Genomic DNA, 18,280 nt, shown 5'->3' on the forward strand with positions numbered 1-18,280 from the left:
ACTGGATTGAGTAGCGGTGCGGATATGTTGTGGAGGGGAGAGCGGGAGTTTCTTGACCTACCCGAACCTCCCCAAGTTACATCACAACCCCCGCAGCCCTGGTGACATTCCTACCAGCTCCCTTTAGTCTTTATCGTTTGTGTTCTTATGTCAACGACCTTCGGTTTGCTAAAGGGTCGATAGTCATCTCCTAGTCCGAACTAGTCGGGAAAGAAGCTTAAGAAGTTATGCTATCAAATCTAGTGATTGCTAAGAGTAGCGATATATTTTCTTTTATTGGCATAAATTTTACTTCTAGTTGTAAATCGATTAAAGTCCTTAGGGAAGGGAAGTTATCTAAGCACCTAGATAAAAGAACATCCTAAAGTCATTTTTCTATGACCTTTAATCTCAGCTTTAGAAAAACTCCCCTCAAATGCGATGACGAAATAGTAGACCTTTCCACCCCCTCCCTTAAAGATAAAAGCCATGGCTAAATTTCCCCTACGATGGAGGATAAGGAATCCTTTAAATATTATTCGTAGTTTTTTCAAAATATCTCCAAAACTCTTTAATAGTGAAAGAATAAAATTTCCCAACTAAGATATTTTTAGAATTTCGATCGAGTCTGGCACCTAGGACTGCTATATAAGATCCGCAAATTCCTACCCCCTACATACTTCCTCATTATCCGTTCTTACCTCTCCGACAGATTATTTCAAGAAAATTACAATGGCGCTTATTCATCCCTATTCCGTCAGTCTGCTGGTGTACCTCAGGGTAGTATCCTTGGTCCTACCCTTTATACAGTTTTCACAGCTGACATCCCAACCCATCCTAACACTATCCTCTAACATTAGCCGATGACACATGTCTATTGTCAGTGAACTATGATCCTTACATTGTATCCCAAACCCTCTAATTCCATATCACCAGCCTTGACGAATGGTGCCAAAACTGGAGGATTAAAATTAATTCCAATAAATCCCACCAAATCACATTTACCCTACGTCGTAAACCCATGACCTGTTGCCCTACAGTATCCTTTAATAATACCCCACTTATTCCTGTCGAACAGATCCGTTACTTTGGACTACATCTGGACAAACGACTGATATGGAATCCTCATACAAGACTGATAAGATAGGAGACTGCTTGTCGATTCTGACTATTACAACATTTACTAGACAAATGGTCTAAACTGCCAATCCATTAAAAAGACTGATCTACATGACTATTATAAGGTCTGTCTGGACATACGGAGTTGAGCTTTGGGGCTCCACTAAACCATAAAATTCCTCCCGAATCCAATCCTTACAGTCCAAAATCCTTACTTTTTCACGAATCAAGTCATCCATCAGGACTTCAATGTCTCATATGTTGTCGATTTGGCCAGAACCAGATACCAATCCTTCCATGATATATTCCCAACCACCCAAATCCACTTGTTTCTAACCTGGCTTCCCCTTCATTACCTAATAATCCTCCTAAGCGTCTGAAAAGAAGATGGCCTCAAGATCTTCTCCTCTAGAAATGTTATTGGAGTTCCATCAGTGGGTAGATTCTCCACATGTTTGTATCATGTCACTATGTCACCTACAGCAAATTTACTTGTATATATGTGTATACAGTTGTAAATAACAATAAATAAATTATTAAAAAAAAGAAGGATATTTTTATTGAATTTTCATTTTTATAATAGTGTTTCTGATCAAGAGATAAGTATTTTTGATTAAAACATTAGTAATTAACTATTACTAAAATATAAGTCATTATTTTCGTATTTTCGAAAAGATAATTAGATTTTTGAATTGTACCGAAAATCCTCATTGGTTTAGGAGGTATTTTACGCTACATTTGGACGACTGAAGCAGGTCGTTAGTTTTAATTGAGCTCTTAACACCCTTAAATTTAATTAATTAAATATGAATTAAAACGGTATTAGAAAATTGACTTTTTTGGGGGGGGGGAGGTCCAACCTTAAGCATTTATGAAAAAATAAATCAGTTTTAATTTACGTTGTTTTTTTTTTCCCTAAATTATGGTTAATTTTTTTAGTTTTAAATCCAACTATTTTAATATTTATTTTGGTATTGAATGTAATGAGAATATTAAACGTGTGATTTGTTTAAATATGACATAAGCATTTATACATAGTTCATTTCTGTTTAAGGCAATGGGGTAGAATATGTTGTCAAGTTAATGACTATTAAATTATATAAATAGTAAAACTTAATTAAATGCAATGAAGTTTATATTTGCATTCCAGTAATGTTAATTTAATTAAAGGAATCATTCCTGAATCTTACTGTTCATAACTCATACCCTAGGGATGTTATGTGTTTCCAGAATGTTTATTCTACAAACTTGAGTTGCAATTCAGTAATATTATGATAAACATGGAATATTAGTTTACATTTCCAGGTAAGCAATTACATTTCTAGCTCGTAAAATTATCCGTTTTGCTTACAGTTATTATAAATCTAGTTTTTAGCATAAAATTAATTAGTTAATACACAATTGATTTGAACCTTAAATAAAATATCAATTTTCTATTTCGTATTAATTTTGATAATATTAAAATATTGTATTAGATGTAGCAAAATATGAAATCCAGTTTCTTCACAATTTTATTAATTTTAATTACATTAAATGAAACAGCTTCAAGTCAGTCGACTACGATTTATTCGAGGCATTTATACAAAAAATTTTACAATAGTTTAAAAATTTTATTTTAATTTGATAAATCGGTTGTAACATCAGAATAAATTTATAAAGCCGATTTAGATAGTTAAGTTATAAATATGAGACAGTTGGGCCCTGTTTCATAATAAAGTACAAACTAATATTATTAGTCTTGTAGATTTAACTTAATACAATTACACTGACTTGTACTTTAGAACTCCTGTAATATCACTAATAGTTCTCCCTATTGTGAAAAAAAAAGTATTAGTGTATAATTAACACGTTGCTTTTATGCTTGTATTTTGAACTAATACTATTAGCTTTCATTAAGAAACAGGGCCCTGCTTAGTATCTGACATTCTAGTGAATTGAAATGTATGGCTTCACTGAATTTTTTAGTTTATATTTCAAAGATTTTTGAACAAATTTTTAGGAAATATGTATTTTTAAAGAAATATTTAATAATTAAGAAATAATTAAATTATGGGAAGAAATTCCAGGTTTAAGGTAATGTCTCATATTTTTCAAAATCACCAACTACGTATAAATTCATAATTTGTTATTTCAGAATGATCAAAGACAATCCATCTGTTATAATGTTTCTTACCAACCGAAGGTAGGGAATTTTTTTTCCTGTAGATAGCAAAAAAAAAAAAAGATTTCTTCAGAATCGATGATTTTCACTTGTATTTTGCAATTTATACGGTAAGGAACAAATTTAGTTTCGTTTCGGTTTTTCTGTAATAAAATTTTTTGTCCTGGCATAAAGCTCCTACTATTAATATAACTTTGATGAAATGTCAGTGATTATGCCAGTTGATAACTATTAGGTTCCATATAAAATTATTAAATTAATTTTATAATTAAAATTTTGCCAAAGATGGAAGATAGTTAGGGATTTGTTTATAATAATTTATTATCAGTATTGAACACCTACTTTCGTTTACATATACTCTCTTTTACTTTGCATGACTTAGTTCTATTTCGAAAACGGCTTGCCCGATTTTGCTGGAAGTTGGAGGATGGGACGGTTCAAACATTATTTTGAAAATTATTAGTAAATGTAATAAAATATTATTTGTTGCTTTTCTTCCACCTGGTGTAAGTAATTTTATTCTCAAATGAAGTTCAATAACCTTGAATTACTGTTCAATTTTAACCTTAACTTTGGTAGTTATGCATCTAACAAGAAATCTATATATAAAGGATTTCTAAGTAATTCTTAATTGAACGATTCATATAAGGTTTGGTGCGGTGCGCACATCACTTAACTTTCACTTACCGGTCTACTTTGAGATGAAACTAGTTGCATGTTCAAAACAGTTATTTATTTATTACTCAGGATGAAAATGTATTTCATATATAGATTTGTGAAAGTATAATCTGTCTGTTGGCATAACAACCATGGAAATAGGAAAACATTTATTTTTTTTCCTTCAGTTAATTATCAATTTCTTTCATATTTTATATTTATATTTATCCATTGTTTATTGCTACTAACAAGAGCGTTATTTAATTTTTTAATAGTTGCTAAAGATGAGAATAACTAATAATAATAAGCTTTTCTGCTTAAATACGAAATTTTAACAAAACAAAATGAAGGCCCTGAATGCGATTGGAGATGAGGCAGTCTCAACTTTTCTCAACTCTCAATGCGAACTCCTATCTCTAAATTTACTATTTTCTACTTTAATTATTCATTATTTTATATTAATTCATAGATTATTACTACTTACAATGACAACTGGTTATTTATTCCAAATATACAAAATGAATGACTCTTTTGAGGAAGATTTTTTGAAAACTCTGCATTTAAGTCTTGTCAGAATGATAAGATCAATCTGATATTAAAGGCCTCACAATTGTACATTTGTTTACAGAGTTTAATCAAAATCGTGAAAGCTATTACTGAGAAAAACCTAAAAAAAGGTAAAATCGACACTTCGTCGAAAACTTGAATTCGAAATTTTGCACTGAAAGTACTGACATCACAATACTTACTCTTACTCCTTACTCTATATTCCATATATAGAATATAGTGGAAGTAATAATAAGTTGCGCTGTACTCGGTTGACGTTTTAGGTACTTTAATAAGTAGGGGTATTCATGATATTGTGTTAAAAGTAAAATGTTTTACCGTTTTAAATGTTATTAATATAGGATTATGAGCAGCCCTATTTAAAGTAATGTTAAATGTTTAATGCATGAGAGCTCCAAGCGGATTTTTTTAGTAACTTGTTTAGTAACCTTTCCCTCCAAAACTTTTTGTTATTGTTTACTTATAAGTTTTGATTACAGTAATTTATTACAACATGCCTAAAGTAAATGAAAAGTAGAAATGTGAAAATTTGGCTACTGATTATCTTGTTTAAAAAAGTCCAAAACAATCAAAACACAAACTACGTGCAAGTAACCTAACATGACGATGTAGAGCTCATCTGGTCTGTTGCATGACGTCATTATCCATTTAACATATCTTTTAACATGGGAAAATAAGGAAATATTTCTCCATTCAACACGCTTTAACATGTTAAACTAAAGATCATGAATACTCCTAATGACTTACAGGGTCCTACAATAACTAAATAATATATCACTGCAATATGAATAGATTGCTATGATAGTATCATGCTTTATTATTAGCCATGACTATCGTATTGTAGCTCTAATAGTCACGACTCGACTCTGCCTGCCTTCTTTGACTGGGGGAATAATATTGTTGTTTATAGTTCAGCCGACGAGGGAGCAGAAACAATCTCGGTGTGTAAGTTTTTGAGAGGTTCGGGAAATTACCTCATTTATGTTTTTTCGGTTGCTAATAATGCATTCCTACATTGTTACCAAGTTATCCCTGAAAAAAAAAAATAATCATTTTTCGTTTTTCTTGCAATTTTTTTTCAACTCATGGTAAATAAAGCAGGAGTTTTTAAATTCCTTAAAATTTTTTCCTGAGTTATCGTTTTGGAAGAGATCTAGATGAAAAGCTTTAAAAATTGCTATTTTATGTTTTCGGGACCTTGCCCGCAAATTTTAACACTTTGACCTTTTTTTTTTTTTTACAAAGTTTATAAAAAGCAAATTAAAAATCTTTTTGAGTTGCCCTGAAAACGGCTCATTTATATTGGAGTCCTTATAACGAATTACAACTATGTTGAACCTTAGACCTTTATGTTATATTGTAAAGGTATGAAGTTTGAATTTATATTTTATTTATAAGAATTTTAATTATAAAAATTTGTTAGAAATTTTTTACAAAATTATATATATCTTATTTTAGTGTAACTGTTTTCTTGTTAATTTCTTTTGAAACTGTTTCGTTGTTTTAAATATCGTTTTCACTATCTTGTTTAGTTATCCTGTTTTTGTTTTCAGTCCTCATGAAGGCCTGAAATTTAGGCTGAAACGTTGACTCAAACAAATATGATTTTAGTGTTTATTGCACCTCCAATCTTTTCCTCACAATGAATCTACGGTCAGCAATTAACACTTCACAAAAAAAAAAAAAAAAAAAAATGGAGGTCACATAGTTTAAATTCATAATAACGACCCCAATATTATTTATCAAAATAGTAGTTTTCAGGACTTTATTAATTAATTTATATTTATTTTTTAAAAGAAATCTTTAAAATACTTCAGAATCCGACTACCTTTTCCTTTATTTTTTTTTAATTTAGCATACTATGATGATGGAACAATTCCGGTTTTCTGGTTATTATGAAAGATATTTTTTCTTTTAATTTTGGGAATTTTTGAAATCGTGTACCCTAAAAATCCTTAATGAGCAAATTTTCATGACTTTTCACCGTTGGGTTCTATTTTGACTCGTATCCAGTAAACAAAGAGCGGTTTACCCGAACAAAAAACATTATAGAATAAAAGTGTTGAGAATTCAATCTAATTTAATTTAGTAGAGGTTGACCTTGTAAAAAAAAAAAACAGTTCGGTTAATGGTTTGTGGTAGAAAAAAATATCGTCCCAAAGTTTAAATTCGTAATATGTACCCTAAAAATAATAAATCAGCTTATGTTCCAAATCTTCTCCAAAACCTTCTAGGTAAAAGTGTTATAGAATTGAAATATTAGTAGGATTTAGTTTTGTTATAAAGTTTTTTTTGTATTCATTATTTTAAATGATGAAACATTATCTAAATTATTGACATCCGAGGAGTAGATAAGACTAGTACCTGTACTAGTCCCATTTAGATATGACTGGACTAGTGAGACGTCAAAGCCTATCTGCTATTTGCAATATCGGCCGGTGGACGCTGTGTACACATTACATGCTATCACCTGCTGTTTGCCAATGACAGGCCAATTACTGGCGTGGTGGGTACTTCACAATGACAAGGTTAAAAAATAGCACAACACCGGGCTCTTGTATTTATAAATTATGGTTACACTTAACGGCCAATCAGCTCTTAATAACGTTATTAAGTAACTTGTAAGATTGTAACTTGTTATGTGATGGTAACAGATATCGAGACTTTTATGGAAATTCATGAGCATAATATGGTGATTCGTATGGCACTGCAGTCTTTTGTCGCTGTACCACGATATCTTCTTTGTTTTTATTCAATCTTATTATTAATTATTTACTATTATCATTTATATATATATTTACTTTTTTTTCTTTATATTCATATCTTTTTATAACTATCGCTTTTATATTTATTACTTTCAGCTTAATGTATTTATTTTTATTATCTTGTATGCATGTATGTAGAATGCTATTTAGAATTTTAATTGAATATAATTCTGGACCAACATGTATATATATTTTTGCTGTATTTAAAATGTTATTTATTTTTTATATTGCTGATTATAAGCCTTTTTCATTTTTATTAAAGTAAAAAAAAAAGTCATGTTCGAAAAAGAGAAAAAGTTGTAGAATTAAAAATAATGGAAAATATATACACATATGCAAAGAATGATAGAATGCTAGAAAAAAAAGAAGCTATATAAGGGGGAAAAAATGTATAATTTTAGCATATAATTCAAACATTTTTATACTGTGACTATTTATATTAATAGGTTTCAAAACAAATTTGTTCTTTACTTATGTTAAGTATGCCTTGTAGTTAACTTGAAAAAACTAAATTAATGAGGACTGAAAGGCGGGAAACGCTTGTAATTTTTCTGTCTCGAAATAGCTTAGCTCCTCGTACCTTCTGTGCAGAAACTTACAAGCTAGAATTTTTAAAACTGGCCTCTTCCACTTGTGAGTAACGAATATATATATATAGTATTCAGACCTAAGAAAATTGATTTAACTGGAGGATTTAGCAGACTGCATAACACCGAATTGTGTGAACGGCACCTGCTAAATAAAATTAATGACGCTGCTGCGAATAACATGGGCTTGTAAGATTGTAGGGGTTCCTAAAAAGTTGATAAGCACTGATCTGACATCCTAGATCGAAACGTAGGTGGACGATCACCACAAAACTGATCCTGTGGATTTGGCCGGCACCCTTAATGGACGGAGTTGCCATTTGGTAGATGTGTGAAAACAGTGATTAGTGTCGGCATCGAATTTTGGGGTTCACAAAGACTTTTGCTTATTATTAATTTATTCATTATCTTAATAATTCAGTTTTATGTGTGGTTATTTACATATTGGATTAAATATTGCTCTTTTAATTATTATACATAAAATACATTAATTAAACATATTGTATTTTTTATTTTTTTTTATTTTTATTTTTTTTAAATTTTAGTATGTATGAGATCATCCATCACTATTACCTATTGCCCACAACTGTGTGGCAGATTGTAATATCTATCAATAAATAAATCTAATTCTTGCAAAAAAAAAAAATAAAATAAAATAAATGGAATGTTTGATACAGGTTCGTGTAAAATATCTAATAATAAAAATATAAAATAAAAACTCTATAAGGCTATATTGTTTTATAGATAGAGTTTATAGATTTATTTATTATTGCTTTATTGGCTCGTTACTCAGTGACAGTTCTCTATCGTTGCAGTACGTGACACTTATACTTACGTGACAACATTACAACACAGTGTGGCTGTGTCCTGTCCACACGGTGATAATAAACACAAGTTCAGAAACGTTCAAAGCATATATTTTTGTTACATATTGGACAATATTTTTCTCACATGTTGGAAATTAAAGTTAGTAAGACGGTTGTAGTGCTACTGTTCACTTTCAAGTAGTATACAGTTAGCTTGACAGTAACTTACTACCACTGCATGTAGTTCCACTATTTTAATGTGACAGTACTGCCAAGACAGTAAATCTAGTCCAGTTGTAACTATGATATAGTTTACACCATTATAAGTCCATAGAAATGAAAATTCAATAAAAATATCTTCTTTTTTTTAATAATTTATTTATTGTTACTGTCCAACTTTATAAAATATATACATACATAGTGACATGATATAAACATGTGGAGAATCCACCCATTGATAGAACTCCATTAACATTTCTAGTGGAGAAGATCTCGAGGTCATCTTCTTTGCAGACGCCTAGGAGGATTACTGGGTAATGAAGGGGAAGCCAGGTTAGAAATAAGTGGATTTGGATGGTTGGGAAGTTTATCATGGAAGGATTGGTATCTGGTTCTTGCCAAATCGGCAACATATGGGACATTGAGGTCCTGATGGATGACTTAATTTGTGACAAAGTAAGGAGGATTTTGGACTGTAAGGATCTGATTCGGGAGGAATTTGATTGTTTAGTGGAGCCCCAAAGCTCAACTCCGTATGTCCAGATAGGCCTTATAATAGTGATGTAGATCAGTCTTTTGTAATGGATTGGAAGTTTGGACCGTTTGTCTAGTAAATGTCGGAATCGACGAGCAGTTTCCTGTCTTTTCAGTCTTGTATGTGGTTCCATGTCAGTCGTTTGTTCAGATGAAGTTCTAAGTAACGGATCTGTTCGAAAGGAATAAGTGAAGTATTGTTAAAGGATACTATGGGGCAAGAGGTCATGGGTTTACGACGAAGGATAAATGTGATTTGGTGGGATTTATTGAAATTTATTTTAATCCTCCAGTTTTGGCACCATTCTTCAAGGGTGGTGATGTGGGATTGGAGGATTTGTGTCTGCGACATTTATTTTTATTATATTTAACCTTACTAGAACCTTGAAGCTAGTTGGGTATAGTAAAAATATCTTGCTTGTTAAATATCCTTTATCCTGAACTCATTAAATTAATAACGGCGTTTCAAGGCCATCGCCCTTGATCTTAATGTGTATTGTAGTATACATTGCATTTATTTTACTTAGAATTTAAATTCTAATTTCTAGTGAGCTTTATTATATTTTAAATAATTATCTAATGTCTTCGATTGAAAAATCTAAGTTGTAGATTTTTAAGTATTCAAAATTCTTAATTTTTGGAAAGAGAATATATTGATTTGTGATGGAATGATCCTCAATTATAGAACCAACTATCAGAGTGGGTATTCCACAATTTTAAGAAAGAATATTCCTTCTTTATACAAATTATAATAATTCTTCTTAAACTATTTGTCTTCGAACTGTTGTCTAATCTTATATATATATATTTTAATCATTTATAATGGGTTATTGAAAATCTTGAACTGTAAACATTATGCGTGAGTATATTTTTTTCTTTGGTTCCTCTGACGGATGCTAATAGTTCTACAATAGCCAAAGACCTGGCGTGGAACTCCTTCCATATTCCCCCTAGACAAGACAAAGCCCGAAGGAAGGGCTACGCGGGGGTTGGCACGTAGACCCGAACACAGGGGGTGCGATATCGACTGGGGTCGATGTGAGCAGGACGGCTAGTACACACGGTTCCCCCACCCCTCTCCCTCAGTCAGGGTGTTTTATACTTCAGTCAGTCTCCGTTCCCCCACCGATTGTGTTCTAGCTTCGTGTATTAGTGTGTAGTCAGTGTTTTAGTCCACTATATATATATATCAATACCACCTTTTGGATACTTGGATCTCACTCATTATATTTATTTCACAATACTGAAGGGACAACTTGAGTAAAATGGTTAGTCCTTAATTGTTTATTATGTTTTTTATTTTTTTTGTTTGTTTATTATTATTATTATTTTCTATATTATGTCGTAATTTCCACCCTGAACTATACTGAATTGGAAATAATTAATAAAATTAATTAAACCTCATTTTATTAATACGAATATATTTAAAAAAATAAAATAAAACAAATAAATGTATACAACAATACACCTCACTATCAAAGCTATTTTTTTTTCATTCTGGATTATAACCCTAAAAAATTTTATTTTATCTTTAACAACAGGTAATTATTAATATTTATTTAAAATTGATTCTCTTATATATTTTTGTTAACTGTCAACATCAATTTCATTCTACCGTCCGCATTTTAATTGATGATATACACATTTTAAAATCAGTAATATAATATGATCGTTCAATGATTTAGTATGTTTGTTTGATTTTCTATATGAATTATAGAGTCATAGGTCGATAATACTATTTTAAGTTTGGAAGGAAATATTTATGTCTTGTAGTTGATAATTATAATAATTCCATAATGTTCTGAAACACGTTTTAGGAATATTTCTGTTTGTTTACCACCTTTCAGGCTTAGTGATGCTTGTTGCTTTCTTTGTCCTCATCAAATTTTTCTTTTCCGTATAATTTAATGTTTATGACAAGCATGAATATTTCCCAATTTTTTAATTTGTTAAATATTTAACGTTTTTATAAAAATAATACAGCTCCTACTTTTTTTTTAACAGCATCCTTAATTTATTTTTACCATTAAAATAGTTTCGAATTAGTACTCTTTGTATTGTAAGCTCTTGAAGAGGCATGAAAAATGCCTATGTTATGGCGAAGTTTCCATACTCATTTAATAATTATAGAAGTTTCTCGTCTGTTTCTGAATAGCCTGCGGACGAACGAAGCAGAGGAAATGCTACCTAACCATTACGCATGCCTGTTCAAACATCCTTTGTTAGTGTGGGGAACTCGTTCGAGAAACATTGATTTAGTTGGGCTCAAAACAGAAGCTCTTAGTTGTTTGATGAATCTTTTGCAAGTCTTTTAGTTAATCGATAATTTGGTCGATATTTAATCGAATGTTCCAGAACAAGCTCTCAAGTTTCGCGTTTTATCGTCAGTAATATATCCATGCATGTTTTGGGTATATATTATGTAACTTTTTAGTATAACTTCTTATTAAACTTTTACTAACATAAAGTACTGTAAAGATATCTAACGGATCATGGTGTTCTGCAAATCAATAAATTTAACATTTTTATCAAATAAATCTATTTTAATTTTAAAAAAGTTTTAATCCAAAATTTGATGTTTAACATTTAACTCGTTTCTTTGGAAACACACATTTGTATTTAAAATTTTATAAGCCTGACAAATGTTATTTACTCTTGTTTTTATCTCATGACGAAATTATTGGATTAAATTAAATAATTCATTTCTTTGGTTTATTTTAAATAAAAAACAATAACGAAATAATACGATGTCCCTTTCGATATTATTATCGAGCTTCAAATTATACTTTAATTTTTTAGATCATTATTAAGATTATTCAGCTAGTTATAAAAAAAAAAAAAAAAAAAAAAAAAAAAAATTGCATTATTATAATTCAAATTATGATTTTTCTTCCCCACAATATTACTATTTATTTAATTAAAAAACAATTTGCTTTCTACCCCTCCCACCCACCATTTGTATTTTAGCTTCAGAATTTGTTGCAAAACTTGAACATCTTTTTAAGGGCCAACAAGTTGGTTATCATTTTATTATCTTTGTTTTCCAAACTATGATAGAGTTGGCGATATTATAAAAGTTAGATAAATTTAAAAATAGATAAAAATATACTTATCATTGTTATCTTCTGTTCGAGATAAGATATTATTAGTAATGATCTAAGCCAATAAATGTAAAATTTCGTAGAGTTTTAATTTTTTTTTTATTTGAATTTTATATTTGTAATATTAAGAAGTTAAATGTTAAAAATAATGAGTTATTAGTAATTATAATTGATCAAAAAATAAAATAAAAAAATACTACAGTAATATATAAAGGTTCAAAGACGAAAAATTGATAAGAATCTCTAAGTAGAAGGGGAGTTATTTCTTCCTTTATTAATACACTAATTTTTCCGTATACAGCAGACCACTTCATACAAACTTCTGTACTTGTTTTTACTTTCGTAAAATGTTTTATTTTATTTTTATATTTATGTATTAAAATTATTAAAAGTGAAATCATGCTCAAAATATAAATAACCCGAATAGCTTTGAAACATGTCATTTTTTCCATTATTAATATACTAACTTTCAGGGTAATTTATAGAAATTAATTACCTTATTTATAATTTTTAATTTAGTTGTCACATTAGTCACTGCTTAAAAGTGGCCAAAATTAATAAAGTTCGTAGAGAGGCGAGAAAGTGCAACGCACCCATTGAACCCCACCCTCCACCATCGAATCCCTAACCTGATTCCGTTGTATTAATAGATTGTTTACAAGCCTCTTCCAATCTCTTCTTTATCATCTCCTGTTTTTAAACTTTATATCTTCCCTCTTTTGACTTTTTTTTCCCTCCCTTTCCTCTGAGGTATGTAACGGGAAACTGTTTACTACTGGTACGGTTTGTACCTTTCCCAAGTGTTTATTTGTTCCCTCTCGTGTCACTGACTCTGTTTATTTTCGGAACTAAGAGACATCACACCTGTCTTGGCATTTAATAGGAACATGTATAACAGTATCGTTAATTCTATTCGGATTTAGAAAAAGATGTTAATTTAATTTGAAGGTGACAGATTCCCTGTCAAACGTCAAATTTGACCTAATTTTATTTATGAATTTATTTCGTTCCTTCATTTAACATGTCTTTCCTAATAGAGGAGAGAAAGTGGTATCGCACAGTCATGGCTATCTAATCATTTTTTTCAGTATAACATAGTTCGAGTAGAAGGGGAAAAATATTGTATTGTATTCAAATTTTTCTTAACTTCTCCGGTAAAAAATCTTCAGGATTTAGTGAAAAATAATTACAAAAATATATCTAAATAATTGATATTGAATTATATTTTAAATGGATAAACATATTTAGTTTAAAACAGTGTAACGATATCATATGAATATTGACCTATGAGTTAAACAAAAAAAATAGAAAAAATTTAAAAATGTACAAGAAGATAGAGAAATTACAATTTTGATTCCCTCTCTGAAAACAAGTAAGAATATTTTGGCGAATAGGTATCTAGTTCACTAGGTTTATAATTTATAAACGACCTACGTTTTGGAGTACTGGTTCGTCTTCAGGGTTCTCTTCAACATACACGTTTTATTTTATTGCAGATGTATAAAAACAAAAAATTAAAAAGATACAAGATTGAAAGATTAACAAAACGTTTTATGAAAATTATGGATCACTAAAGTTTTATAATGAAATAGCAGTTTTTTTTTCTCTGTATCCAATATCTTCAGGATATCTTTGTGAGAAACCATAATTTTTTTTACGTCCAGTTAAACACTGGCCATTACGCAAGAGTGAACGTCCGCGCAGGTGGCTGTCCTCCGTCTTATCAAACCGTTTATCACCGTGTAGAGCAGTGTTCATCTTTCCATACTTGTTTTTACTTTCATAAAATGTTTTCTGTGTTGTTTTGTTTTTTTGTATTTGCTATATTCTCTAATTAGATGATTTCCTTGAAAAGTGAAAACGAAAACGTTCAGAGCGAAATTCCAATTAAAATTATCTAACTAAAAAAATATTTGAGCGAACTAAATACTGTCAATTAATTGTTCAACCTAGCCTGTTAAAATCAAAATTTTACATATCCAAATCGTGTTTATCAGTGTTCTGTGTACTCAATATTTAAAAAATTACTGCATAAAGTTTATTTTTTTGTTAGTATAAAAACTGTCTTCAGTCTCCAGAAAGATGCATATAGGACACGCCCCAATTTATATTGAACAATTTATAATTTTTGATACATAGTTTTGTACTTATAACATCTATATAAAATAAAATTATTTTTTCTCTTTTGAAATATTCTTTTAGCAAATTAAAAAGCATGTGATATTTCTTTTACTTCTCAACTTGAATTTTTTTCATTTTATTTATAGTTAAACATTCTGCATAGCTTGCGCAACTTAGTATCGTCTCGTTTTTCATAAATTTTTGCAATATTGTAATTTTTTTATAAGAATATGAATGATCTCTTGAGATCTTGTTTTTCATTCTTTTGTTTTCATACCCTCCTATGGGATAAAATATGGATTAACAAGTAAAAATATAAATACGAGAAATGAGATCTTGGTTCATATTTTCATTTCGATTATAATGTATGAAGTGAGGATTTATTGGTATTACTAATCGCTAGCATTCGAATTAATCATTAAAGAATTTATTGTCAAAATATTATCGATGCATCACTCTTTAGATATTCGTCATAGTAAGATAACTACGGTATCGTGCGCACGTACGGCACAGAGCCTTATCGTGCATGTGGGCGCCCATTTACTTTGTGTTATATAACCTAGCTAATGCATCAAGTGTTGCCCCCCCGTGTATTTGCTTAATGAATTGAGTGAGTCTGTTTTATCATATCAAGAGCAACTTATCAGGATAGTGGTTTATGATAAGCTCATGCGTTGGAATTCGTAGTATTTCGATAGCTTAGAAGAAAAAAAAATTCGTATTGCCGATATGTTGCTAAAATATAACATTAACCAGAAATATGCTATATGTGTATAGCATGTGCTAATGATTAAGGCCTAAAAGGGTTGTTTGTAATCGTGATTTAAAAAATTAATATGAGGAGAAAATGATTAAGGTGTGGTCAGTATATCACTTATTTAGTAGTGCCAACTTTCATTTCATTTCAGCCTGCAGATTAGATTGATTTTGAATGCTCTTAAATTGTTGGATGAAAGGATTATTGTTAAAAAAAAATTAGGCAACCACTTGACTATTACTAGTATATTCAACACGTGGAAGAATAAAGCTTGGTTCGGAGTTCCTTAAGCTGAGTTTACGTATCTGGCATTAGTATGAATATGTATAATCGAATTATTCTATTATAATTCAATCTTTAATTCTTTTTTAATATTTTAATTTTTTTCGGTATTTTATTTATTTATAGCCATTTTTATTTATTTTTTATACTTATTTTAGATTACTATATATTTGTAAATATAGTTAAATTTTCTTATTTCTCAATTAAAAACTATTTATCAGACTCTTAAAAACAAATATATATTGTAGGGTTTAATATAATTAAACTCTCCAGCCTGTTTTATTCTGATATTAATGATAAATATTAAGTTATTTGAGCCGTTAAGTGCAAAAGTATTCAGGTCGAGAGAGGAACTTAATATTTAGGTATGCAATAACAGCTATTTCGGTTACAAGCGTGTTAAAAAATTTAAGATCATTTAAAGTTATATCTCTCATGCTACTGCTGATATATTCCGACCTTTTTTTCCATTTGTTTTTTGCTTATAAGAATGAAAATGAGGATTAAATTTCTATTGTGCCACATCACAGGACGTATGTTGAGTTATTTTAGGTAGTACACTACTAGAACTCAACATAATGGAAGTTGAGATTAATATTAGAAGAAGGTTTGTGCAGTAGTTGAGTGGTGAACTAAATAAAAAGCAGTAGAATATAGAAGAAGGGCCACCTGTGTTTGGGCCCTAGGGTTCGTTCAGGTAGATGTTGAGGTACAGTCCCTTCTGGAAGCAACTGGAACCCCGGCAAGTCAACCCCTCCCCTCTACGGGGTTCCCACACCCAGTTCCCATCTCGCACGTAGTTCGTGTTCCCAAATAGGACTCCTAGGACAACCTTGAACTCTGAAAAAGGGGTGTATTCTTTGTTTGCTTTCTTCTCTTCTCCGTTGAGGATCATTGTAATATAGCATTAATCAAAAGCCTGTGGTTACATTTTGCATTTCGACTACAAAAGACAACTCCACAAATTAACTACTCCTGCGTGTAGTGTTGTAGTACGTGGCAGACTCTTTTGACACTGCTGGAATCCCATTCAATAATTGTAATGTATTTTTGAGGCCTTCGTACCTAAACTTGCTTTGTCTCGCTTACAAATAATATAATTATAATTTTAATTTTTAGTCAATTTTTCATTTTAGACAATGTGAGCTGACGTGCAAAATTGGTGTAAGTCATTCAGTTCTCATCACATTTATACATATAAAATTCATTAATTAATGAGTGTATTGAATTCAAATTCTTTTAAATAGTTAAGTATTTATGATAAATTTATCAAAGCCCAATTTTAACCTAAACCGCTTTTGCATTCAAAGGCTCAAATCACTGCTTTGCTTTAATAATTGCACAACTTAAAAAAAAATTGGCCATTATTTTTTCAAATATTATAATAAATTTAGGTCAAACCGTTGTTTGTTACAAAAATTAAGACATTTCAATTTAATATCGTATATATAGTTAAGTGAGACAATGAGATATTTGTAACGTAAAGGTTGCAAAAACATGCCCGTTTTGGTGCATTTTTGTCGTGATACGCTATCTTATAAGTCTTGTAAAGACTCTTATAAGTCCCAAATTTAATTAATTTAATTTCTACTAATTAAATAAAAAAATGTCAAGCTACACCTACTTGAAATTTAAAACTTTTCTTTTATTCATAGATTTATGTAAACTAAACCGTTTTCTGATAATGGAGATTAAAGCTCAAAATTTTAGGTATCTCATCGGTAATGTGGAATTTTTTTTCATTACGACACAAAATACATCACTGCTCTGCACAATTTAAAAATTAAAACATCCTACGTTATTCTAGCCCACGATTCAATTTTTCATACCATTAATAAAACATTACCTGGTATGATCTAGTTTCATTAATTAATCTGAATAATGGCCTTTGTTTCCTCACAATTTCGCCAAATTAATTTGAATTCCTCCTTCATAAATGTTCAGTCTAAAAATTAATTCATGGAAGGCGTTTCCTATTGCATGACCAGTTTTTATTTAAGATTCATATTTGTTTTTTAGAAAATATGTAGTTAACAAAAAAAACTTTAAACCGTTAAAAAATTTAATTTAGTTACTCCTAATTGGGTTGATATTTATATAAAAATTGAGAGATATGTAGTTGGATGAATATACTTTCTACATGAGATGCTTATGCTTCACTATTAAACTTATAACTTAATTATTAATTATTTTTTATCAATAACTAATGCTAAATCTATTTGTTTTATTCAATCATTATGTAACTCATTTAGTTAACGCTATGTTAGTCCTTTAGTCAGCAGTGTTTAATGTGAGGTTTTACTTATGCTGATTTAATTTGATCTGTAATGATTTGAATTGGCCTTATTTGAGGTTTGATTGTGTTCAGTTTGATTGATAAGTATGTTGTTAATGTTGAAATAATGAAATATAGTTTTGTATGTTTTGATTTTTTCTATTTATTATACACAATGAAATTACTATATTTCTCTGATGAGGGATTATCAGCTACTTTCCTTTATTATAGCAGTTAAGTATTATCTTCTTTTTTTTCAGTAAATATTTTACCTAACTCAAATGTTTGCTTTCTATTTGTCTAACGAGATAAGATTAATCTAGAATTATTGATAATATTTTAACCCCTTG

At 29.9% G+C, this 18,280-nt stretch overlaps 1 protein-coding gene across 2 annotated transcripts in view; it reads left to right on the forward strand.

Moving 5' to 3' along the window:
- Utx (Utx histone demethylase) overlaps positions 1–18,280 on the forward strand; it is a 201,762-nt gene that overhangs the window by 59,122 nt on the left and 124,360 nt on the right. Inside the window, exon 1 of one of the 2 annotated variants that reach the window (XM_067050106.1) lies at positions 10,500–10,662. The exons of the other annotated variant lie outside the window; for it this stretch is intronic. The gene's annotated coding sequence lies outside the window, so the exon portion shown is untranslated. Of the gene's footprint in view, positions 1–10,499; positions 10,663–18,280 lie in introns of those variants that run through there. 2 annotated transcript variants of the gene reach the window in all.

This window comes from Halyomorpha halys, unplaced genomic scaffold (assembly GCF_000696795.3).
Source record: "Halyomorpha halys isolate HHAL.00 unplaced genomic scaffold, Hhal_1.1 Scaffold524.1, whole genome shotgun sequence".
Taxonomy (NCBI): Eukaryota; Metazoa; Arthropoda; class Insecta; order Hemiptera; family Pentatomidae; genus Halyomorpha; species Halyomorpha halys.